Source organism: Lithobates pipiens, unplaced genomic scaffold, assembly GCF_037356315.1.
Source record: "Lithobates pipiens isolate NorthernLeopardFrog02 unplaced genomic scaffold, aLitPip1_a1.2 Scaffold_19, whole genome shotgun sequence".
Taxonomy (NCBI): domain Eukaryota; kingdom Metazoa; phylum Chordata; class Amphibia; order Anura; family Ranidae; genus Lithobates; species Lithobates pipiens.
The window spans coordinates 148,332,106-148,356,969 of record NW_027507764.1 but is presented as its reverse complement, the minus strand read 5'-3'; the positions used below and the strand labels follow the sequence as shown (position 1 = coordinate 148,356,969).

Below are 24,864 nucleotides of genomic sequence, written 5' to 3'. Positions count from 1 at the left end.
AGCTCTATTGTTAAAGATGGACCACTAGCTATATAGGTGAGGTGAATATCACGGTGTATACTGCGGTCAGGGCACGCAGACAATAACAAGAAAACAGCAGAGTTAAAGGGGTATATACAGATGTATACTGTGCTGTGCTGGAGGCACACACAACTTCCAATAACTCCAGCAAATGACAATCGGGCTCAAATAGAGAACAGCTTTGTAGGTGTATATAGTGGTATGTACTGGGTACAGAGCACGCAGACAGCACGCACTAACACTACTGACTGCAAGCTCTATTATTAAAGCTAGATCACTAGCTATATAGGTGAGGTGAATATAGTGGTGTATACTGCGGTCAGGGCACAGACAGTAACCACTACACAAGAGCAAAATAGTAAATCAGCCAAAAACGATTGGTGTGTAACTGTGTTGAAGGTACACAGAACACCCACTGCTTCAGATGCTAACAAACACTACACGAGGCCGCCTGAAAGGCAGCTTTATATAGTGTGGGGCGTGCACTACACAGTCTGAGCTATGATTGGCCACAGGCAGGATGCCTGTGGCCAACCATTGCTCTCCTCGCTACTGGCGCTGCGATTGGCCAAGCATGCGGGGTCACAGTGCATGCTTGGCCAATCGTGAGACAGCAATGCATTGCGCCATCGCAGTGCATTGTGGGCCACACGAATTTTGCCGCGAACGGCCCAAACGTTCGGAATTCGGCGAACGCACGAACGACCGATGTTCGAGTCGAACATGCGTTCGACTCGAACACGAAGCTCATCCCTAGTTGTGATCAGATGCTTTCATTATTTAAGAACTGCACTGTCCCGGATGTACACTGCAATGTACATCCAGGGAAAACGGAAGTGACGTTAATGCTTGTCGCTTTCGGTCTCTTACACCATACAGGTGATCAGAGAGGATCCTGTCTCCAATCACCTCTATTGAAAAGTATATACATATATCCCGCACCCCAGGATAGTGGTATCTATATCCAATATGAATTTGGAACCAAGCAGAAAAGTACAGGGGGGAAATGTTGTGGATTTTTGTTAGTACCATCAAAGACTACACAAATATTATAACAAACAAAAACATAGACATGTTTTATTACTTTATCATATAAACTTTAAACCTATAAAGCTATTGCCTTTTGTACCACCACCCCCTCCCTTTAGAATGTAAGCTATACAAGCAGGGCCCTCCTGTACCTTTTTGTATTGTACTGTAATTGTGTTGTCCCCCCCATACATTGTAAAGCGCTGCGTAAACTGGTGCGCTATATAAATCGCATATAATAATAATTGCGTATAATATTACTTACAAAATATTAAAAGTTATACACATCAACATATACAGGTTGACAACAGCTGCCATGAAATTACAAATGGTATCTTCCACGAACCATCTAGAGAGAGGTGAATTTGATTGCCCATGTGTTCTTCACCTGCGTCTTCAGCACATCTATTGACACTGCAGAGATCAGTAACTTCGTTTTCATTTCATGGCAGCAGTTCTGAACCTATATATGTTGATGTGTATACAGTAACTTTTAATATTTTGTAATGAATAAAACAGTCTATAGTTTTGTTTGTTGTAACATTTGTGTAGTGGTGCCAATGGAACCAATAAAATCCACAACATTTTTCCCCATACTTTTTTTTTGCATGGTTCTGAATTTATGTTGGATGTAGGTACCACTATCTTGGGGTGCACTCTTCTATGTATATACTTTACAATAAAGGTGATCGGAGACCAGATCGCCTCCGGTCACCTCATAGTCTAGCCGGTCTTGGTGTGTTCAGATGCTTTTAAGGGCAGAGGAGACATGTGGGGTCTAATAGACCCCAGATCTCTCCATTAAGAGTGCCTGTCACTGCCTATTGCTGTCACAAGGCATGTTTATGAAATCAAACCCAATAATTCTAGCACCAGACCTCCTGTGTAACTCTATACTGGTAAGCTGTAAAAGCTTTTAAACCATAGTTTGGAGCCATTCCACAAACGTGCACAATTTTAACTGCTTTAAGACCAGCCACCATTGTTTGTTGGTACCCCAATGGCTGTCCTTCGTGAATCACCATAGCTGCAGATGCACTCGCGCTGCACCCTGCAGGAGCATGCACAGGCGTCAGGAGGACTCTATGTCCTCCGGCGGCCCGGGATTGACTTGTACACAGGCAGAACGGGAAAATGTAAACAAGGCATTTCCTTGTTCTGACAGGTGACATGACGGGGATCTACTGTTTCCAATGGTCAGGAACTGTTATCTCTGTCATGTACCAATAAGCCCAAACGCCCCCCCCCCCCCCCCCCCGAGTTAGAAACACTCATAGGGAACACCCCTTCCCTGCCAGTGACATTTGCACAGTAATCAATGCCTATTTTTAGTTCTGATCGCTGTATGTCACTGGTGCCAAAAAAAGTGTCAAGTGTCCAATCTGTCTGCTGCAATGCCGCGTCCTGATAAAAATCGCAGGTCACCTCCATTAATGGTAAAAAAAAAAAAATAATAATAAAAATGGAATAAATCTATTCCCTATTTTGTAGATGCTATAATTTTTGTGCAAACCAATCAATATACACGTATTGTGATTTTTTTTTTTATATCAAATTTCAAAAAAATTTTTTTAATAAATGTGGGATATTTACTATAGCAAAAAGTAAAATTTTTAATTTTTTTTTCAAAATTGTCGTTTTTTTTTTATAGTGCAAAAAATAAAAACCCTGGAGGTGATCAAATACCACCAATAGAATGCTCTATCTGTGGGGGGGGGGGGGGGGGGAGTCAATTTTGTTTGGATACAACATAGCACGACCATGCAATTGTCAGTTAAAGCGATGTAGTGCTGAATCACAAAAAAAGCTCTGGTCATTAAGGGGGTAAAACCTTCTGGGGATGAATTGGTTAAAGCTATCTATTTACTGGGTGTAAAAGCATCTTTTATATTTTACCAATAAACCGAGTATTAGAGTGTAATTATGTTATGACATCAACATTTATTAGTGTTTTTTCCCCAAAAATTTACATTCGAATGTTCGCTGCACAAATACCACGTGACAGAAAACATTGCAAAACCCTCAATTATATTTTTTGTGGTGTCTGATTAAAAAAAAATATATATATAATGTTTAGGGATTCTAAGTAATTTCTAGCAAAAAAGACAGATTTTTACAAAGAAAAAGTGTCAGAAAAAGCCTGGTCTTAATGTGGTAAAGACCACCTTACCCTGTCCTGAAACCTTCTTCTTCCTTGGGTAGTGCAACCCCCATTGCTGAAGGGAACACAGCTCAGGTGACGAGAGGCTGAATTGTTCTGTGATAAGGCCAGCAGGATGAAGTACCCCCCAGGAGGAGGTAGTTCATCATGGTTTTTAAGACCCAGTGATAATCAAACCTGAAGAGGACCAGAGCTGGAGGACTCATGGATCTTGTCTGCAGTGATCAGTGCCAGGGGAATGTCAGTATTAGAAAGAGAGTTGCATTTTGTTTTATCTCAACACAGATCTAAAGCAGTTGAGAAGAAATCCCAAAAGATGTTTTAACATTAAAATGATAGCCAAGAAAAAATGCTGAGGTCCTTGTTTGGGACTACTGATGAGCCAAGGAAGCTGTCACATGATAAAGGCCTCTGGCCCAATGAGCTTTGATTGGGGAATTACATTTGGTCAATTTCATTGTTCAAATATTGCCACATAGCCATATTAGGTTAAAGATGTCATCAGCATTCTCATCACTGTTTGGGACCTGTCTTTAGTATCATAGCAGTCCCCACTACCCACAGTCCTTTGGTATATTGTATTTTATAGTCACATGACTATACCAGGTTTCACCAAATGGTGGCAGTGAAGGTATAATATGGAATTTACAGAAGTTTGGTTAAACCTGAGGAGCCAGAAGCAAAAAGGATTTTGTATACTATATTTAGTATATATTTATCCAAGTAATGGATCCAGAGTTGCCAGTATGTGCATAACTCTCTTTTTTTATTTTTCCCCAGAGACAAGCTATTACTGTATAATGACAACTAATTGGGGTTGTCAGATTTGCCAGGGGATCAAATTTACATATATTTAAGTCTAGGGTAGATTTCAGCTGGAATGAAAAAATGACTTTATGTGCACAAAATAACAGCAAGCTCATGCAAACGTATATTTACTTGAATCTGGAGTTTTTATTTAAAGAGACCCTGTCACCGGGCCATGCATTTCAAGAAAAATCTCCTTAATAAAAGCATACGGTTTATTGTATTTTAGGCATTTTATTTTCCTATAAGGCCACCTCGTGCAAAACATCCAAAAGCTCTTGGATAGTTGCGGGGTGCCACCATCTTGGATGCAAAGTTAGCAAACTCAGAGCTGTCACTTAAATGGCAGATCCTCCCCTAGCAGTTAAAGGTTTTATAGGGAGGGGCGGGGTGGAGGAGCTGGGGCAGCAGTGGGAGTAATTGGACACTCTTAGGAGAAGAGAGGTCTATGATTGGCAAAGAGGGATAGAGTGTATGTGAGAATTGACTCTTCTTCGAGTGGTAAAATTTTCTAGCAAGTTCAAAGACAGATTGCAAATAAATAAAAAATAATTTCTGCAGCTACAGGGTCCAGCTATCCTATTTTAGACCCGGTGATTTCCTGCACCGTAAGAATAATGATAGTGACTGTTCAGCCGCTTGATCGTTCTTACAGGCAGCGAGAGGGGAGGTCCCCCTTCTGCCGCCCTACGGTGCATCTCCTGGCTTGCCCGTATGATCGTCGAGAGAGAGGAGGAATCGGTCCATGCCAGAAGTTGACCGTAGAGAATTTGGCAGGCTAGATGGCCTCCAGACATCTCTATGATCTCTCGGAGGCTGGGCACAATGTTATGACGTAACACTCAGCCTCTGCATTTGGAAAAATGGTGCAGTTTCAGCTGGGAAGCCAGGATAGTTTTTTTAATTTTTTTTCCAGGCTTCCCAGCCTAGAGGCGAGATGTGGGGACTTATAGACCCCTGGAAAAGTAAAGGAAATGCAACATGAAGAGCTAAAGAGGGCTGACACTAACCAGTCTGAAACAGATTTGCTTATAGGACAGTAGGAGAAACTTAAAATTCCTAATGGAAAGATCTAATATTTGACAATCCTGAGATATTCTAAGTATACAGGACTCTTAACGCAGACTTCTGTAAGATTTTGTATTAATAATGGATAAAACTTACATTAAATGACCAGAATTGCAGGAATCAAAGTGTTTTAGTCTAAAAATAAATGTCTATACAGGTTGGTTCATTTTGTAATTTCCATACAGCATGTGTAAAATAACCTGCATAACGACCATTTTAGGAACTTTAAATTGGCCATCATACTCCATAATTAAAGTCAAGTTACAAGTGCAATAAATAGTTCATGTTGTGAATATTTATAATTTTCAATCTTTATGCACTCAACATTTTCTACAGCATCCTGACTTAAAGTAAAATTATAGCAATTTTTTTTGTTTTAGAATAGGGAAGGATTCGTACCCTTAGAAGTATCCCTTCTAGGTTAGAGTCACCCTATTTGTCCTAGTGACCCTTGACCAGAGATGGAACAGGTTTAAGAAAAATTGGGGGGAAACATGTTTTTGGGGGCTTTTTTCGGGAACAATTGGAAAAAAAAATAAGTGTGAATTATGTTATTTTACAATGATAAGTAATATATCTATGACATGGTATTCAAACTATATAATATGAAGACCTTAATGAAAATTTTTTGAAACTTTATGTCAAGTGTTAAATTATTGCAAGTTCTCTCCGTTTAAGACAAGTCAATCCTGGAATACAGTTCAAGTAACACTGTACTTCTCAATGCATTTCTCAAACAAGAGACATATGCATTTCTGCCACTAGGGGGCGCTGCAGGGGAAAGGCTACAGTTTAGTTTGTTTGTGGGCTCCATCTTGTACCTCTTACCGTTGGGTGATTGTTGTGATACAGTAGATTATAGTTTCTGACCTTTGAGGCCTTAATTGACAGGTAAGAGGGTAAATTTGTCTGACAGGTAAGAGGGTAAATTTGTCTGACAAATTTAGTTTAGCTTTTCTAACCTTTAAATGATTTCATAGTTTCATAGTTAGGTTGAATAAAGCACCAGTCCATCCAGTCCAACCTGAGTGTCTACAATTGTCCCTATCCCTGTACATTGCACACTCACGTCGATCCCTACCCTCAAAGCCCACAATCCAAGGTCCCCATTCATATACTAGGGCCAATTTTGGACAGAAGCCAATTAACCTACCCACATGTCCTTGGATTGTGGGAGGAAACCGGAGTACCTGCAGGAAAACCATGCAGGCACAGGGAGAACATGCAAACTCCAGGCAGGTAGTGTCGTGGTTGGGATTCGAACCAGCGACCCTTCTGAGAGTGCTAACCACTACACCACCGTGCTGCCCAATGATGTTCTCCACCATCACAGCATAATGTTTACCAATAGTCTGGTCAGTCATTTTTTTCCCTCTTCTCTGTAAGAGTTTGGAAACATTTCAACAGTGCAATTTGAAAATATTGAGAGAAGAAATATTCTTTTTCAAATGCTACAAGGATGACAAAACATCCTTGCATGTCAGAGGTGCCCTAAAGACATAAAAAAATCCTTTTATGGAATAAAATAATGAGAAACAGAATGAAAGTGCAAGTAGCTTTTTTTCTGCAGAGTTCTCATTCAACAACCACCCTGCTACTTCCAGATCATCACAAAGTGTTTCTTCACCAGCAGCATCTTCAAGTAAGGAAGTGCTACAAACCACAGCCAAAATACACAAAACCTTAATTTATAGATAAAATTACACCTGAAAATGAGGAACATTCATTACTTTATTTACTGAACAAGCTGGACTTTTATTTCAAGCATAATGCTTTTATACACACTGCATTTTACCTTCACAGTGTAAGAAAATGACTTTCAAAGTATGCAACTACTCCACACTGATTTATTTAAATTTTTTTCCCAAAATTTCCATTTTTTTCGGGGGAAAAAACACCTGTTCTGTGACAATTCTCTAAGAGAATCTTCCACTTTGCAGAGATTTCTCACTCTACAAAGTTTGTTAACCCAAAATCTTTTTTCCAGCATGTGTGGCATCATACCTCACTGTGTATAGTGCTCCAAAAGGCTTATCAAAAGATGGTTAGGGAACAGTGGAAGAAGGGGGGGATAATAGAAGACTGGATCAAACAGCCTTTTTACACAGTGTGGAGGATTGACCCCTTAGGTTTCACAGTGAGTATAACAAGCATGCTTTACTACATACAGAGACTGATTTTACTGTTGTGTGTTTAGTAACACTTTAAGTCAGCCATAGACAGTTCACATTTTGGCTGTTTCAGCAGGGAGCTGCTGAGATTCAAACCATGCTTTGGGCAGGTTGAATAGACCCAAGTCGACCTACAATCAACATGTCAGATATTTAGGATGCAATAGCCACTAGCAACAGCAGCTATGTTCTGCAACCCCCCCCCCCCCCCCCCCTCCGGGAGAGGACACTAGCTCCATGGGAGGAATTACCCCATCAACACACTGTTGATGGGGGGGAATCCCTCCCGTGGTGCCATGGAGCTATTGAGTTCTCCTGGCAAGGATGGCACCCCACCCCTCATCAGTAGATCATAGTTGCTGTGTTGATGGGGGAATTGAGTGATTTTATTTCTTGCAACCCATGCTTGCTGGAAAGATGGAAAGATGACTTGCCCTACCCCCCTTCCTTCAGAAGGCTGTATTTCACTTCCTAAGAGAGCCCGAAGGCAAACAGCCACTGCTGTCCTCTAGGTTTAAAAAAAATTAATGAAATAATAATACTCAGTGACATCAGTGTCATGGGTGTGTATTTGTAAAACAAAGATTGTATATGCATAGAAAAAAACAAATATTCTTTTTTTTTAATTTCAAAAAAATGTATATGGAAAGTTAAAAGAAAAAAATAAAAGTTTTAAAAAGGTAAAATAAAATGAAGCAGCAACCATTATATTTTCATTATTTTGCAATAGTGCCTGTATCTTTGATAGATAATGATTTCAGAGTTTAAAAAAAAGTATTTTTGATACTATCATGCTCAGGAGTTTCGTTTCTCTGCATAATATAACAAAAAAAAAAAAGCAAACTGCGTTTGTCTGTTTTCATGTTAATTTGAAGAGCTATGTCTATCATACGCTGAGAACAATCTCATTAATAATAGTGTTGTCTATACTCTAAAATGAAGGATCCCCACTGAGTTTACCTACAGCTTTCCCTCTCACGTCAAGATATTACTTTCACTTAATCAGTAATTTATAAGAAGGTGCCAGTATTTGTTATGCTATGTTATAGTAACTGCTCTGTTTAACCCAAAACCCTACTAAACGAGTTCATGTTTGTAATCCTTAAATACACTGAGGGATCATGTTAGTTTTTTGTTAGAATATAATTTAAATAAGTTAAGTAAATACTCTCTCTTTGTTTGCTTGTGCAAACAGTGCATGCTTGTGTTACATACTTTTTTTTATTATCGTTGTTTATTAATGATTAAGTATTAATTAGGCCTGCTAATCAAACCTAGACTAAGTCAGAAATATATTAGGGCTGGCATCACACCTCTGCTTTTTGGTATCGTGCTTTATTGCACGCATTATAGCGCACGACTTCTGGTTGATTGCAGTATCATTCATTTAGAAGGGCACTACACCGTACAAGAACAGTAGGTGTTGCCAGACCTGCACTGCAGTGCACCACATTGTACAACAATGAACCAGTTAGGTGTGAAGGGGGCCTAAATAAAACATTTGTAATATTTAAAGTGAACCTATCATCACAGAGTCTCTTTTAGCCAGTAGGGCACCTTTAAAAAAAAGTGTTGATATACTTTCCTTTCTAGTGGTCTGTGTATTGAAAAAGCCACCATATCTTCAATCCCAAGCAAACTACAAGTATTCTATACTTTTGGGTGTGTAGGATGCTTGCTGCCCCTCTGGCTGCTGTGGTTCCTTCTGCTGGCTCATACATCACTACAGGATATAGCAGTTGGCAAACCATAAAAACCGTAATTTAGCTCAACCATCCCTATTGTGAGAAAAGGTTATAACTCGCTAGATCAATTAAAACAGTATTGATGTCAAAAAAAGGAAAATGCAACATATTCAATGGTACCACATTGAACAAATGACACTGAAGTGATGTGTAAATCCACAAAATGTGGGTATTGGTAAAGTAGATAACTTTCTTTGGTAATCCAGTAATGGAAGTAGTAAGGAGAAACAAAAACAAATGATAGGATTGGAAGAGTGAGGTCATAGGATAGCCCTGCGGGAGACCAGGATTAGAGTTGATCAATTGAGCAGAGTAAAAGGTGCAGTATCAGCCCCATCGCCCCATCCATGGGTAATAAGTATCCACAATTGTGCTGTGATGAAGGGATAATTTGGCTGTAATATCCAAAAGTATGCAGCACAGCAGTAGCCCAATTGAATAGTTCCAAAGTCTTATGGTGGTCCAGAGGAGGTAATAGTGTGTTCCCAATGTAAATGATCAGTCCTTGGAGTTACATCAGAGTGGTATCCAACAGAGGCTGTAACCTGGGAAAACCTCCCTCACACCATAAATAGATATAACTCTTCAATGGATGGCACTGATAACTTGTCCATGTGCATTGTATGGAACCATCCATTGTCAAGGTATATATGTATACAGGGCTATATGTGTCACAGAAATGTGGAGAACACAGAAATGTGGAGAAGGAATATACTTATCAGTCATCTTGTTAAGTGACAGAATCCTTAGGCTTGTCGTTCCGGCATGTACTCCCATCTATACAGTAGGCATGTATTCTCCATGAATTAAGAGTTGAAGGTGAAAAGGTGTTCGTGCCTGACTGGTTTGCTGATCACCACCGGCTGGTTAAGAGGCTAAGTTTGGAATGAACCACAGAAGAGCCACTGTGGGCAATGCAAAGTTATATTCGGGCATCTTGGATTGCCCATTACCCTGGTTTATTAGCATTAAATTCTTAATGGAAGGCTACATCCCATACTTGCTAGCAGTCAACAGATTTGGCCATGGTTATGTTTGTCCTCGTCTACCAAATTCAGATATTTAGCCATACAAGAGCATACCTGTTTATGAATGGTAGGTTCGTGGGTACCTCCTCGTGGGTACCTCCTCGTGGGTAAGAATAAAATCTAGTTTCTAGAAGCAGTCATATAATATAGTTCATCTCGCACTACAGGTCTTTTTATTTATGAAAAGTGGGTTTACAAAAAGCATATCTTGTTGACTCTAGTATTCAGCCACCTTCCGTCTGTCGTTTTTGCAGTTCAGATTTGAAAATGAGACATGGATTCCGACTGGATGCTTGTTGGCAGAATTTTCATACATATGCCTAGATATTACTAGATAGTCCTTTTACATTCATTTACGTTTGATCTCATAACAGATATTGACTGGTTCCTTTGAGAGGAACTTCATACCATTGTCATTGTTTTTTTTTCTCTTTCCACTTTACCTTGTTTCCTATGTTGTCCCCAATAAACATCCTCAGACATCCACTGAATCCAGAGTTGGCTTGCTGTAATCCACTATTGCATGCTGGGTCCCATGCTGCCATCTTCCTTGTTTATGTCATCATGCTGCATATGCTCTTTTCTTAGATTCCCCAGTCTATCTGCGCATAGTACAGATCCTTGGGGGGACTCTGCACATGCTCAGCCTTGGAGAGTTTTTTTTTCTTGGGAGGGTGCATGTGATTGACTCAGGGTTAGTTAGCACTGTCCAGACAGAGACTCAGGGGTCATGCAGCCTCATAGGATAATCAGTTGAATGAAATGTCCTCCTACAAGCTTTAACCAGACACTGATATTAGTCACAAGACTGATATATACTGGTTATGAGAAAAGGTATTTATCAGTTTATATTTACTAAAATAATTGCATGTTCTGTGTACTGTGGGAGACCAGATAAAGTGAATGGCAGGGTCTTGAGTTTAGTATCACTTTACCCTTCCCCACCCCAAAAAAATATATCTGCAATTGTTACAAAGAAAGGGAGAAGGAACAATAATACTGAGAGCAGAAAAAGAGGAAAAGGTCTAAAACTTTAAGTCATTTACACCAGGTGTCGGAGCTACATATTGGCAGGCCCTGTGTAAATATTCGCCAGCATACCATGGATCTTTAGAATAGCCCAAACGGTTATTTTATTGAAGAGAGATCACGTTGCAAAAGTACAATGCTTCAGAGCCGCGCAGGGCCCCTTCGTCCGGCTTGTGTTCACATGCCTGACGAAGGGGCCCTACGTGGCTCCTAAACGATGCACTTTTGTAATGTGATCTCTCTTCAATAAAAGAACTGTTCAGCCCTTCTTTGAAAATCCCTGGTTTGCTCCAGTATCCAGCTGGTGGTGGTTGCAGCACCTGTCGCCTATGAGTGCTCATTCCAGGAACATGGTCACTAAATACCGGCAGGAACTAGAGCTTCACAATTAGGTCAAGAATCGTTATTGCAATCTTGACTAGAGTGTTTAACAATTATTTCTATGCAATGAATTCTCGCCACAGCCCTCAAAAGAAAGGAAGAGAAAAACCGGGCAGTCTGCCAAGAACTTCTTTACCTTTAACATTCTTTATCAATTGAACTTAAGTATAAACATTGTAACAATTTGTCAATGGAATAGACTTTGTGTATAAGTGAAAAAAGTTTAAACACTAAACCTTTTTCTGACATTTGTTGGTTTCAAGTTAAAATAATTTTTTGCTAGAAAATTACTTAGAACTTCTAGACATTATATATATTTGTTTAGTAGACACCCTAGAGAATACAATGGGGGTTGTTGAAATATTTTATGTCACACTATTTGCGCAGCGATCTTTCAAATGCAATGCAGAAAAAAAAAACTGACCTGTAAAGTTAGCCCATTTTTTTTGTATAATGTGAAAGATTTTACGTCGCGAGAATCGTGATCTTTTTATTTTAAGCTAAAAAAATTGTGATTCTCATTTTGGCCAGAATTGTGCAACTCTAAGCCCTTGTACACACGGTCGGAGAATCCGTCGGAATGTGTCCTATCGGACCGTCTTGTCGGATAATCTGACTGTGTGTGGTATGCATCGGACTGATTCCTTCGGACCCAATTTTCCAACTTGTTGGAAATATTTCCCGACAAACTGGGCCGATCGGACATACTCCGATCATGTGTAGAGAATTTTGATCGGACCAAGTGCCACGCATGCTCAGATCAAATTCCTACATCAAAGCTATTGGCTACTAGCCTGAATGTAGTCCCATCGTAACGAAATTACGTCATCACGTTCTGAAAGATCGGATTTTTCGACAACTTTGTCCGACCGTGTGTATGCAACAGTTTCGGACAAGATCCGACGGACAAAATCCGACGGATTTGGTTGTCGAAATCTCCGACCGTGTGTACAGGGGCTAACAGGAACTCAACTTAAAACAAAGGATACATAGGAGAAGAGTTACAAAACCTGGAGCACTCGGAATCTGGTGCAGCTGGGAAGCTGATTGGTTTTTACGCAGCGTGGCACCAGATTTTGCACCATGCAGTTTTAGTTAATAACCCCCACGTTTTGTATCTCATATTTAACCGCTTGCTGACCAGTGCACGATGATATACGTTGGCACAATGGCAAGGCTCCTGAAATGGGTGTACCTGCATGTCCCCTTTACGACGCGGAATTGTGGGCACGCGCACGCCCGCCGCATACTCTGTGACCATGCCTGTGGGTCCCGCGGACACAATGTCCACCGGTGTTCTGCGATCTTGTCACGGAGCGGCAGAATGAGGAGATGCAATGTAAACAAGGCATTTCCCCATTCTGCTTTGTGACATGACAGAAATCTACTGCTCCCTGTCATCGGGAGCAGTGATCGCTGTCATGTCAGTGGTAGCCCACTCCCCCCACACTTAGAATCACTCCGTAGGACACACTTAACCCCTTTATCACCCTCTAGTGTTTAACCCCTTCCCTGCCAGTGTCATTTATACAGTAATCAGTGTATTTTTATAACACTGATCGCTGTATAAATGACAATGGTCCCAAAATAGTGTCAAAAGTGTCCGATGTGTTGGCCATAATGTCGCAGTCATGGTAAAAATCGCTGATTGCCGCCATTAATAATAATAATAATAATAATAAAAAAATGCCATAAATCTATCCCCTGTTTTGTAGACGCTATAACTTTTGCGCAAACCAACACGCTTATGGCGATTATTTTTTTCAAAAATATGTAGAAGAATACATATCGGCCTAAACTGAGAAAGAAATTTGTTTTTTTAATATATTTTTTGGGGATATTTATTATAGCAAAAAGTAAAAAATATTGCTTCTTTTTTTTTCAAAATTGTTGCTCTTTTTTTCTTTATAGCGCAAAAAATAAAACCGCAGAGGTGATCAAATACCACCAAAAGAAAGCTCTATTTGTGAGAAAAAAAGGACTTGAATTTTGTTTTGGTGCAACGTCGCACGACTGCACAATTGTCAGTTAAAGTGACGCAGTGCCAAATCGCAAGAAGTGCTCTGGTCAGGAAGGGGGTAAAATCTTCTTTGGCTGAAGTAGTTTAAAACCGTATATACTAAATTTGTTGATGTTTAATAAATGTTGCGTGTTAACAGTATAATAAGGCTGATTAAAGGGTTAAGCATCTGATAAATGACAATAAAAATGGCATCACACAATTTGCATTTGTTTATCTTTTTTTTTTTTTTGCAGTCATTCTGTATATCCTGTTATGGATAACAAGGTTTGAGTGCCAAACACACTGCTTTAGTTAACAAAGAATTTAACACAAATGCTTCCTTTGGCAGGAAGACTCAAGGGCTGCCAACTATGAAATTTCAGTAGCCTTAGGCTGCTGTTAAGTTCAATTCCTGCTTGTAAGATCAGGTGGCACAACCGATTATGCTATTTCCCGAGACAAGAATGTTACAAGTTTTATTAGAAGAAAATTAAACTTTCTATAAGAAAAGTGTGACAGGTCTACGCTAGACATTTGGTTAAAGTTTATACCCTGCAGGCATAATAACAGTTCGTTTAATGTACTCCTTTAAGTACTCTGCCTAGTTCTTCTACGTTGTTCCTTTGAAGATGCTCACTGTGGATGTTATTTAAAGCAATTTCCTTGTTTTGAAGATATATTTTATTTTTAAAGGTAAACTCCACGTTCATTGATGCATAGACATAATAAAGGTGCCATATGTTGGTATATGACTATTAACATTTCCTCTCTATTGCAATATAGGTCAGCTATAATTTTCTGATCTTCCCCCAAAATACATTTTTGCTTCCTTTCATGCAACAGTATTTTGTGTACAAGACTTCTTATATCAGAAGTCTGCATAGAACACTATATAGAATGCAAAGTGTATGTCAAGCCTTTTTATTTTATTTTTGTAAGATTTGGATAGAGTGGGGAAGGACCACCTTACCTTAAAGGGGTTGTAAAGCTTTGTTTTTTATTTTCTAAATGGGTTCCTTTAAGTGCCCGTTCACACTGCCGCGACTTGTCAGGCGACTTAGCCGCCTGACAAGTCGCGCTCCGTTCTGTACTATGGAACCGTTCTAATAGGAGCGACTCAAGTCGCTCCGACTTAGAAAAAGGTTCCTGTAGTATTTTCGGGGCGACTTCAGGCGACTTGCATTGACTTCTATACAAAAGTCATTTTGCAAGTCGCCGCTGAAGTCGTGTGCAGGTCGCGTCTGTGAGTCGCGCTGCAAGTCGCGTCGCCCCTGTGTGAACGGGCACTTAGTTAGTGCATTGTTGGTTCACTTACCTTTTCCTTCGATTTCCCTTCTAAATGTTTTTTTTTTTCTTTGTCTGAATTTCTCACTTCCGGTTCCTCCTCAGTAAGCTGTTCAGTAAGCTGTTCTGGCTGACTAAACACCGCTCGGATGATGGTGTGAAGTTTATTGAGGAGAAACAGGAAGTGAGAAATTCAGACAAAGAAAAAAAAAACATTTAGAAGGGAAATCGAAGGAAAAGGTAAGTGAACCAACAATGCACTAGCTTAAAGAAACCTATTTAGAAAATAAAAAACTAACCTTTACAACCCCTTTAACCTTATGTCCTGCTGACTATGGTTTTGCTAGACAGTAAATTAAGGGAATGCTGTAAGAGGAACATAGACAAAATAATAAAAGCCTGACCGAGGTTCTAGCCCTCCCCTCCCCTACTGAAAAAAAGCATTTGTATATTTCTATATCATATTTCTGTCCACATTGCTGTGAGAGAGTTACTTTCAGTTCCTCTGTGGAACATTGTCAGCAGGATAGGAATGGAGGGCATATCTTTCTAATAGAGCTTCAGATAAAGAACCCTTCCTTGTTCTGTCCAAAATTCAGCAAAAAAGTTTTGGCTTGACATACACTTTAAAGCGGAGAGCCACCCAAAAGGGGAGGTTCCACTTTAAGGCCTCCTCCCTTGCTCCTGTTTGTGAAATGCAGCTTTTTTCAGATGGGGGGGGGGGGGTAGGTACCCTATATTGACAGGTACCCACTCCCACTTCCGCTCTAACTGCCTAGGTGATCGGAAAGCTGAAGTTCTCCTTCCCCCTCCCTCCTGAAGTCTTCTGGGAGACTTGCCATTTTTTGCAATACGGCACTGCTTTACTTTAACTGACAATTGTGCAGTCGCGCACCGCTATACCTAAATAAAATGCATGTCCTTTTTTTCCCCCCGCAAATAGAGCTTTCTTTTTGGTGGTATTTGATCAGTTTTGCGTTTTCTTATTTTTTTGCGCTATAAACAAAAAAAGACTGCCAATTTTGAAAAAAACAACAATATTTTTTACTTTATGCTATAAGACAAGCCCAATAAAAAAAAAATGTATTCATCAGTTTAGACCAATATAGATTCTGCTACATGTTTTTGGTAATAAAAAAACCCCCAATAAGTCTGTATTGATTGGTTTATGCAGAAGTTACTAAACTATGGTATATATTTATAGAACTTACATTTTTTTATTGTTTTTACTAGTAATAGTGGAGATCAGCGTTTTTTTTTTTTTAGCGAGACTGTGACATTGCGGCAGACAAACCTGACTCTAAGTGACGCTTTTTGGGGACCGGTGACACCAATACAGTGATCAGTGCTAAAAAAAAAAAAAAAAAAAAAAAAAAGCACTTTCACTGTACTCATGACACTGGCAGGGAAGGAGTTAACATCAGGGGCGATCAAAGGGTTAAATGTGTTTCCTGGGAGTGCTTTCTAACTGTGTGGGGGTGCTTTGACTTGGAGAAGACAAAGATCCATGCTCCTCTTTCACAGAACAATCGCGACATGCTGGCGAACATCGGGTCTACTGGACGGCATTCGCACGCGCTCCAGACCCAGTACACGAAATCATGCACAGGGATGTGATTTAATGCAGGAGAGCTGCCACAGTATATCTGCGTGGGGTGGTCCGGATGAGTGGTTAAAGTGGAGTTCCACCAAAAAGTGGGACTTTTGCTCATTTCATTCCTCCCCCCTTCCGGTGCTGCAATTGGCACCTTTCCGGGGGGAGGGGGGTGCAGATACCTGTATAATACAGGTATTTGCACCCACTTGCGGGAATAGACTCCCACGGGAGTCACACCCCTTCCCGCATCCCCCCCCCCTGCTGTCTCCTGGGAAACACACAGGTCCCAGGAGATAGCGGGGCCCACTTGCCACGTGCAACGCGACTCACGCATGCGCACTAGGGAGCCAGGAAGTGAAGCTGCAACACAGCGATTGCTCGGCTTCGGCTGCCGACATCGCTGGACCCTGGGACAGGTAAGTGTCCATTTATTAAAAGTCAGCAGCTGCAGTATTTGTAGCTGCTGGCTATTAATATATATTTTTTTTTAGGCGGACTCCCTCTTTAAGGCATCTTTTGTACTCCTTTGCTTTGCATCAGTGAGCCGCTCATCTTCCGTAATACATAGTTCGAGGGTGCTACATTTCACTTGAAATGTTGGGGATGTAGGTTTTTTTTCCTGCCCTTATCCATTTCAGCCCCGGGAAGATTTGGCTGCTAAATGACCGGACCATTTTTTTGCGATTCGACACTACGCAGCTTTAACTTACAGTTCCACGGTCATGCGACTTTGCACCCAAACAAAATTGACGTCCTTTTTTCCCACAAATAGAGCTTTCTTTTGGTGGTATTTGATCACTTCTGCACTTTTTATTTTTTATGTTATAAACAAAAGAATAGCAACAATTTTGAAAAAATAATGATTTTGGTTTTGTATAGCGTGGGGGGGGGGGGTTAATGTTATATCAGCTTTTTATTGCTGCCTTGCTTGCTGCCTTCACTTTGATAACAGCATAAAAAATGGTGGTGGGGGGGGGGTTCAATGTTTTCACTGGCACAGAAAGGTGCCAACCGCAATGAAAACATTTTCAAAGGTTCTAAACTTTTTTTTTTTGTCTTTGTCTTCATCCTCGATAAGAAGGGAGATAAATCTTCCCTATTCGGACTGAGATGGCAGTAAAACCCAACAGGGGTAAAACATTAAAGTGGAGTTCCACCCAAAAATGGAATTTCCGCTGATCGGATTCCTTCCCCCCTCCGTTGTCACAGTTGGCACCTTTCAGAAAGGAGGGGGAAGAAGATACCTGTCTAATACAGGTATTTGCTCCCACTTCAGGTCATAGATTACCTGAGGCTCTGCGGTGATCTACACCATGTTCGGTCCCTCCCTGCTGTCTTCTGGGAGACACACAGGTCCCAGAAGACTGCAGGGACCAGTGAGGACGTGCAGCGTGACTCGCGCATGCGCAGTAGGGAACCAGGCTGATCTCCTGATTCCATTACTGAAGATGGCAGTGCCTTCACCGGAGAGCCGAGGGACAGAACGGCTTCAGATGAGGACATTGTGGGCACCCTGGACAGGTAAGTGTCCATATTTTAAAAGTTAGCAGCTGCAGTATTTGTAGCAGCTGACTTAAAAAAAAAAAAAAATGTTTGGCGGAACTCCGCTTTAACAAAATTGAAATGTTTTTGCTGAAGTTGGGCTTTTAGAAAACAGTCTGCCTAAAGCTGAAGCAAAACCTCTGGTAGAAAAATCTCTGCATCTGAGTTCCCAAGTCTAATTACCTGCCATGATAATTCCAAGGGGGGTTCTCAACGGGTAAAGTGGGAAAACAATTCAGTCTCAAAAGTGTGCTTTGGCAATGAAAAGGGTGTTAAATGATTCAGGTCTACATTGTCTACCTTTGAGTAAAACTTCAGTTTTGAGTGAAGTGCTCCTTTAAATGCAATTTCCAATTTGAAATAAGAACTTTAAATTTTTATTCGCTCATACAGAAGTACAGCCAGACACGCTTTGGCTGTACTTCTCCTATGGATCACAGGAGTGCAGTTCATTCTGCACTCCTGTGACCCATTTTCAGCAGACAGTGGGCTAAAGCCTGCTGTCGGCTGACGTTACAGAACCGATCCAGGCTGGGAAATGATTGTGACCATATGGTCGGGATCCACCCACATACCTGGATTGGCACCAAGCTCAGCCTCTCGGCGAGCTGCTGAGAGCCTCAGCCGGCCGCTCCTGCCCCCTCCACAGCCCAGCGCTCCAGTCAGCGTGGAGGGGGGAGAGGGGCAGAGCAGGGAGTCATGACTGACAGTCCCCACCTCTCAGCTCGGTGAGCTGTGAGAACTGAGCGATCGGTGGTGTTTGATCGCTCATTTCTTAGTGATAGAGCTGGGGGGGGGGTGGGGGCGATGCTGCATCCATCTAGGTAAGTATGATTTTAAAAAAAAATCCCCATTCCTCTCTTTAAGCATTCCCTACAGCCTTTATTAACCTTTCAACACAGAATTACATTCAAGTCTCAGGGAACCTCTGCTACAAATTGCTATATCTGCAACTCCCGATACATTAGTGTGATGGTCAGTCAGAAGAATGATCCTTAGAATGATCCGATCGAACCGTGTTGTCGGATAATCCAACCGTGTGTGAGCTCCATCAGACTTTCCGTCAGAATGTCTGACCAACAAAGTTTAAGAGCTAGATATAAAATTTTCCGACAACATGATCCGATTGGACTTTGTCCGATCGTTTGTAGAGAATTCCAATCGGACAAAGTGCCACGCATGCTCAGATCAAATTATGAGACCAAAGCTATTGGCTACTAGCCTGAACGTAGTCCCGTCATAACGAATGAACCTCATCATGTTCTGAACGATTAGATTTTCTGACAACTTTGTCCGACCGTGTGTATGCAACACTATTTTCAGACAAAATCAGATGGGAAAAATCCGACGGATTTTGTGGTCTGAATGTCCGACCGTGTATACAAGGGCTTAAACTTGTGGTCATTGGGAAGAATTACCCCCTCACAGATAGCCTAAAAGATCAATTCTGCCAGTGGGAACTTATATGGGAGGCAGAAATTGCTCAAGGAACCCCTGGGAACCTCTGGAGGAACCCTGGTTGAGTTAGGTAGGTAGCAACTGAAATGAAAAATTCAGATGCAGTGGTTCTCAGAACCACTTTATAATTATGTTTGTGATGCAGTACTAGATTTTAACCACAGGTGGCAGTGCAGTTGAAATATTTAATTCAAATGTTTGGTCCTAGTTAAAGAGGTACTGCAGTCTGCTCACATAATTTGTAAAAAACAACAACATCTTTGCGATTCTGAAGTTGCCCTCCAACCACTCTGCATATTGTTGTTATTATTTTATATATACTGTGATTCTGTTCTTGCCAAATATGCTGCAGAAATCTCCCCCCACTGAGTCTGGCTGCAGCCATTTTAACTGTGGGCAGCTGCATTTACACAGACACACAGAGGCTCACCTCTAGCTCTGCAGCTTTCATTGGCCCTCTTATGACTCATCCCCCCTCCCTTCCTGGCAAACTCACCAGAGAGAGAGAGCGCTGTGCATGATGTCATAAGCCCCTAGGCTTTTTACCAGACAAGAAACAGGAAGTGGGCTGTATAAGGGGTTTACTGGCAGAAAAAAATGTTTTACTTTCCAAAGTTAAAACAACAAGGTCAGAAGATTTAATGATGGAAAGTTGAAAAAATTACTGAAGTTCTGCTTTAATCCAGCAGATGTTGGTAGGTTGAATTCTGCATGTTACTATAAAGGGTCAAAAGCAGACAGGGCACATACACACGGTCGGACATTCCGACCACAAAATCTGTTGGATTTTTTCCAATGGATTTTGCCCAAAACTAGTCTTGCATACACATGGTCGCACAAAGTTGTCGGGAAATCTAATCGTTCGGAACAAGGTGACGTTCGTAATGTACGACTGGACTACGTAGTGGCCAGTAGCCAATAGGTTTCGTCTCCAATTTTTTTCTGAGTATGTGTGGCACTTTGTGCGTCGGAATTCTTTACACACCATCGGAAAAAGTCAGATCGTATTTTGTTGTCGGAAAATTTTATATCCAGCTCTCAAAAAGTCTGATAGAGCCCACACACGATCGGATTTTTCGACAACATAATCCAATTGGACTTTTTCCATTGGAATTTCCGACCGTGTGTATGGGGCATTAGTCCTGGACTATAATCTCTTCTCAACAGCCTATCTACAATGTTATGTAGCACCAGGGGAAGAGGGAAAGGGAAATCTATAAAGTGTCACTTGAGTGACAGCTCTGAATCTGCTGGGGCTGCTGACACTACATCCAAGATGGTGGCTCCCAGCAGCACTCTTAGCCCTTTTTGGATGTCTACACAAGGGGGGCTTTTACAGGTAATTAACATGCAACATACTTATCTTACATTTCGACTTATGGCTTCCTCACTTAGGTCCTGGTGACATCACTCAGCCTTCTGATGAGATTCTGGAAAAGCTGAAGATCCAAAACCTTGTGTGAGTTGGGGTGTAAGGTGGGTAATATTTTTTCTCTTTTTTCCGTTGTATTTTTACGATCAGTAGGTGTTTACAAAGTAGTGGTACTTTGCTTTTTAATTCAATGCCTGCTTTAACCGCTTGTCAACCAGTGCAGGACGATAATGCTCCCCCTGCCGCATGCTCCATGACTGTGCCTGTGGGACCCGCGGACTCAATGTCAGCTGGTGTGTCCCATGACCGTGTCACGGAGCTGCAGAACGGGGAGATGTAAACAAGACATTTCCACGTTCTGCCTAGTGACAAGGCAGAGATCTATTGCTCCCTGTCATCGAAAGCAGTGATCATTGTCGGGTCCTAGGTAGCCCACCCCCCCACAATTAGAATCACTCCCCAGGACACACTTAACCCCTCGATCGCCCCTTGTTTTTAACCCCTTCCCTGCCAGTGTCATTTATACAGTAATCAGTGCATTTTTATAGCACTGTATCACTGACAATGGTCCCAAAATAGTGTCAAAAGTGTACGATGTGTCCGCTATAATGTCACAGTCACGATACAAATCGCCGATCACTGCCATTACTAATTAAAAAAAAATTCTAATAAAAATGCCATAAAGCTATCCCCTATTTTGTAGACGCTATAACTTTTGCGCAAAACAATCAATATACGCTAATTGCAATTTTTTTTTTACCAAAAATATGTAGAAGAATACATATCGGTCTAAAATGAGGAAAAAATTCATTTTTTTTATATATTTTTGGGGGATATTTATTATAGCAAAATGTAAAAAATATTGCTTTTTTTTTTTTTTCAAAATTGTCAAGTGATAAATACATTTTATTTTTTATTGGGTATGTTTTATAGCATAAAGTAAAAAATATAATTTTTTTAAAAATTGCCATCCTTTTTTGTTCATAGCGCAAAAAATAAAAACCGCAGAGGCGATCAAATACCACCAAAAAGAAAGCCCTATTTGTTAAAAAAAAGACTGCAATTTTGTTTGGCTGCAATGTCGCATGACCGCGCAATTGTCGGTTAAAGCGACGCAGTGCCGAATCGCAAAAAATGCTCTGGTCAGGAAGGGGGTAAATTCTTCTGGGGCTGAAGTGGTTAAGCTTGTATAGATTTATTAATAAATTTGCATCAGATAACATGAAGGAATAAAGTGACAATTTTTCATCTCTGACTTTCTAGGGTCACCTTACCCTACACTTTTCCCCTGTGACGTAGTTATAGATTTTATAGGTTCTTGTGTTCATATTTATTTGGAGAATACCACCTATTTGTCTTTCTGGTAACCAGTGGTCGCTGCTGCTTGTTGTGAATAGAAGGAAAAGGTATACTGTTTTTACTTCCACAGTAATTGGGATTTTAACAGTTTTGTGAATCCATGTAACAGTCTTCAGTTGACATTTGTAGAACTAATTTAAATGGACTGAAAAGAAAAGCATGTTCACAAGTAGAAGGCGCTTAAGTAATTTTTCTTTCATCCTTTCAGTAAATGTGTGTACTGCCATTAATATTATATGCTCTATGCTCTTGTTGGCGTAATGTAAAACTCCAGGTTTACACACTGTGAACAATGTCATTTTGTGTGGGATGCATAAACATTTCAGAGTGGTAGCAAAGCCTATCATTTCACTGGTTGTTAGGCTTTACTATGAAATTGAAAGGATAGCAGTTGCTTAGTTTAAAGTATAACTGTATGCCAGGCCATGCTAGATTCTCATAATTAAGTGCATTTAAAAAGCAGTAAATAAATGTAAAGGGCTCATTTACACTTGCGATGGGGAGTCTGATAAAATCCTGCAGTTGAGCTGCACTTTTATACCGCCCCTCGACTGCTTCCCCTTTTTCTAGAGTGCCAGTGGCTGCGGGTGTACACATGCCTTGGCCCCAATGCTTTGCAACCACAGCAGGAATTATATCTCGTGTCTTCAAGTTTATGGGACTGCGCTGCAATGGCCCCGCAACTGCGCACATTGTTCCCAGTTGCAGCATGGTTGTCTGGAATTTAGGGGGTTAAAGCAAGTGATGAGGACATCGCCTCCTCGCTGCTTGTCTAATACTCACTGAAGAACGCTCTGAATGTGGATTGCACTGCAGAGAGCAAAGCAGGTGTAAACAAGGCCTAAAAGAAGCTCTTACTGACCTTTGTGGCTGCTGGCACTCTGTGCATCTAGAAAGTTGTCACAACGCTTCACTTTTTCTACATTTTGTTATGTTACAGCCTTATTCCAAAATGTATTACATTCATTATGTTCCTCCAAAATTCCACAAACAATTCCCCATAATGACAACGAGAAATAAGTTTGTTTGAAATCTTTGCAAATTCATAAATAATAAAAATTAATAAAAAAAAAAATCCCATGTACATAAGTATTCACAGCCTTTACTCAATACTTTGTTGAAGCACCTTTGGCACCAATTACAGCCTCAAGTCTTTTTGGGTATGATGCTGCAAGCTTGGCACACCTATTTTTGGGCAGTTTCTCCCATTCTTCTTTGCAGGACCTCTCAAGTGCCATCTGGGTGGATCGGTGCACAGCCATTTTCATCTCTCCGTAGATGTTAAAGTGGGTTCAAGTCTGGGCTCTGGCTGGGCCACTCAAGGATAGTCGCATAGTTGTTCGGTAGCCACTCCTTTGTTATCTTGTCTATGTGCTTAGGGTCATTGTCCTGTTGGAAGAAAAACTCTTGCTCCAGTCTGAGGTCCAGAGAGCTCTGGAGCAGGTTTTCATCAAGGATGCCTCTATACATTGCTTCATTTATCTTTCCCTCGATTCTGACTAGTCTCTCGGTTCCTGTTGCTGAAAAACATCCCACAGCATAATGCTGCCACCACCATGCTTCACTGTAGAAAGAAACAAAATGTTACCCCAGGTCCACTGCCAATATAAGAGTACACAAACTGTCATTCGGTGCTCTAGCCCAGGCGTTCAGGCCCCACAGATGCAATTCTTGAATCAAGAAGGCTGGCAACTCGGATGCTCTTGAGTAAAAGTACTTTTTTTGTTACACAGATACATGGGTACGGGCTGTATGCTGACATGTTTCGGCTATGGAACCTTCTTTAAAGCATGCTTCACTGTAGGGATGGTATCGGCCAGGTGATGACGGTGCCTGGTTTTCTCTAGACATGATGCTTGCCATTCAGGCCAAAGAGTTACATTTTTGTTTCATCAGACCAGAGAATTTTGTTTGTCATGGTCTGAGAGTCCTTCTGATGCCCTTTGGCAAACTCCAGGCAGGCTGTCATGTGCCTTTTACTGACAGGTGGCTTCCCTCTGGCCACTCTACCATAAAGGCCTGATTGGTGGAGTGCTGCAGAGATGGTTGTTGTTCTGGAAGATTCTCCTCTCTCCACAGAGAAACATTGGAACTCTGTCAAACTGACCATCGGGTTCTTGGTCACCTCCCTGACTAAGGCCCTTCTCCCCCCGATCGCTCAGTTTGGCTGGGCGGCCAACTCTAGGAAGAGTCCTGTTGGTTCCAAACTTCTACCATTTATGGATGATGGAGGTCATTGTGCTCATTGGGACCTTCAATGCTGCATACATTTATCTGTACCTTTCCCCAGGGGTTGGTTTGTGCTCTGACATGCACTGGTAACTTTGGGACCCTTTATAGGCAGGTGTGTACCTTCCCAAATAATGTCCAATCAACTGAATTTACCACAGGTGGACTCCAGTCAAGTTATAGAAACATCTCAAGGATGATCAGTGGAAACAGGACGCACCTGAGCTCAATTTTGATTGTCCTGGCAAAGGCTGTGAATACTTATGTAAATGTGATTTTTTTATTAAATTTGCAAAGATTTCAAGCAAACTTCTTTCACATTGTCATTATGGAGTATTGTTTGTAGAATTTTGAGAAAAATAATGAATTGAATCCGTTTTGGAATAAGGCTGTAACATACAAAATGTGGAAAAAGTGAAGTGTTGTGAATACTTTCCAGATGCCCTGTATCCTTGAATGTTGAAGTGAAAGCTTTAGTTCAGCTCCTTCCTGGCAACAAAGATTTGGCGGCCTGGCAGTCTTCTAATGGAAAGAGGGGACAAAGTAGAGTTCTGTGGCTTGACTTGAAAGACAATGAATAA

The 24,864-nt window shown here is 41.1% G+C and overlaps 1 protein-coding gene across 5 annotated transcripts in view; it reads left to right on the top strand.

The window, feature by feature from the left end:
* TBC1D5 (TBC1 domain family member 5) overlaps window positions 1-24,864 on the top strand; it is an 802,157-nt gene that overhangs the window by 90,461 nt on the left and 686,832 nt on the right. For 4 of the 5 annotated variants that reach the window (XM_077491382.1, XM_077491384.1, XM_077491383.1 and 1 more), the window contains one exon: window positions 20,719-20,799. The exons of the other annotated variant lie outside the window; for it this stretch is intronic. The gene's annotated coding sequence lies outside the window, so the exon portion shown is untranslated. The remainder of the gene's footprint in view (window positions 1-20,718; window positions 20,800-24,864) is intronic. 5 annotated transcript variants of the gene reach the window in all.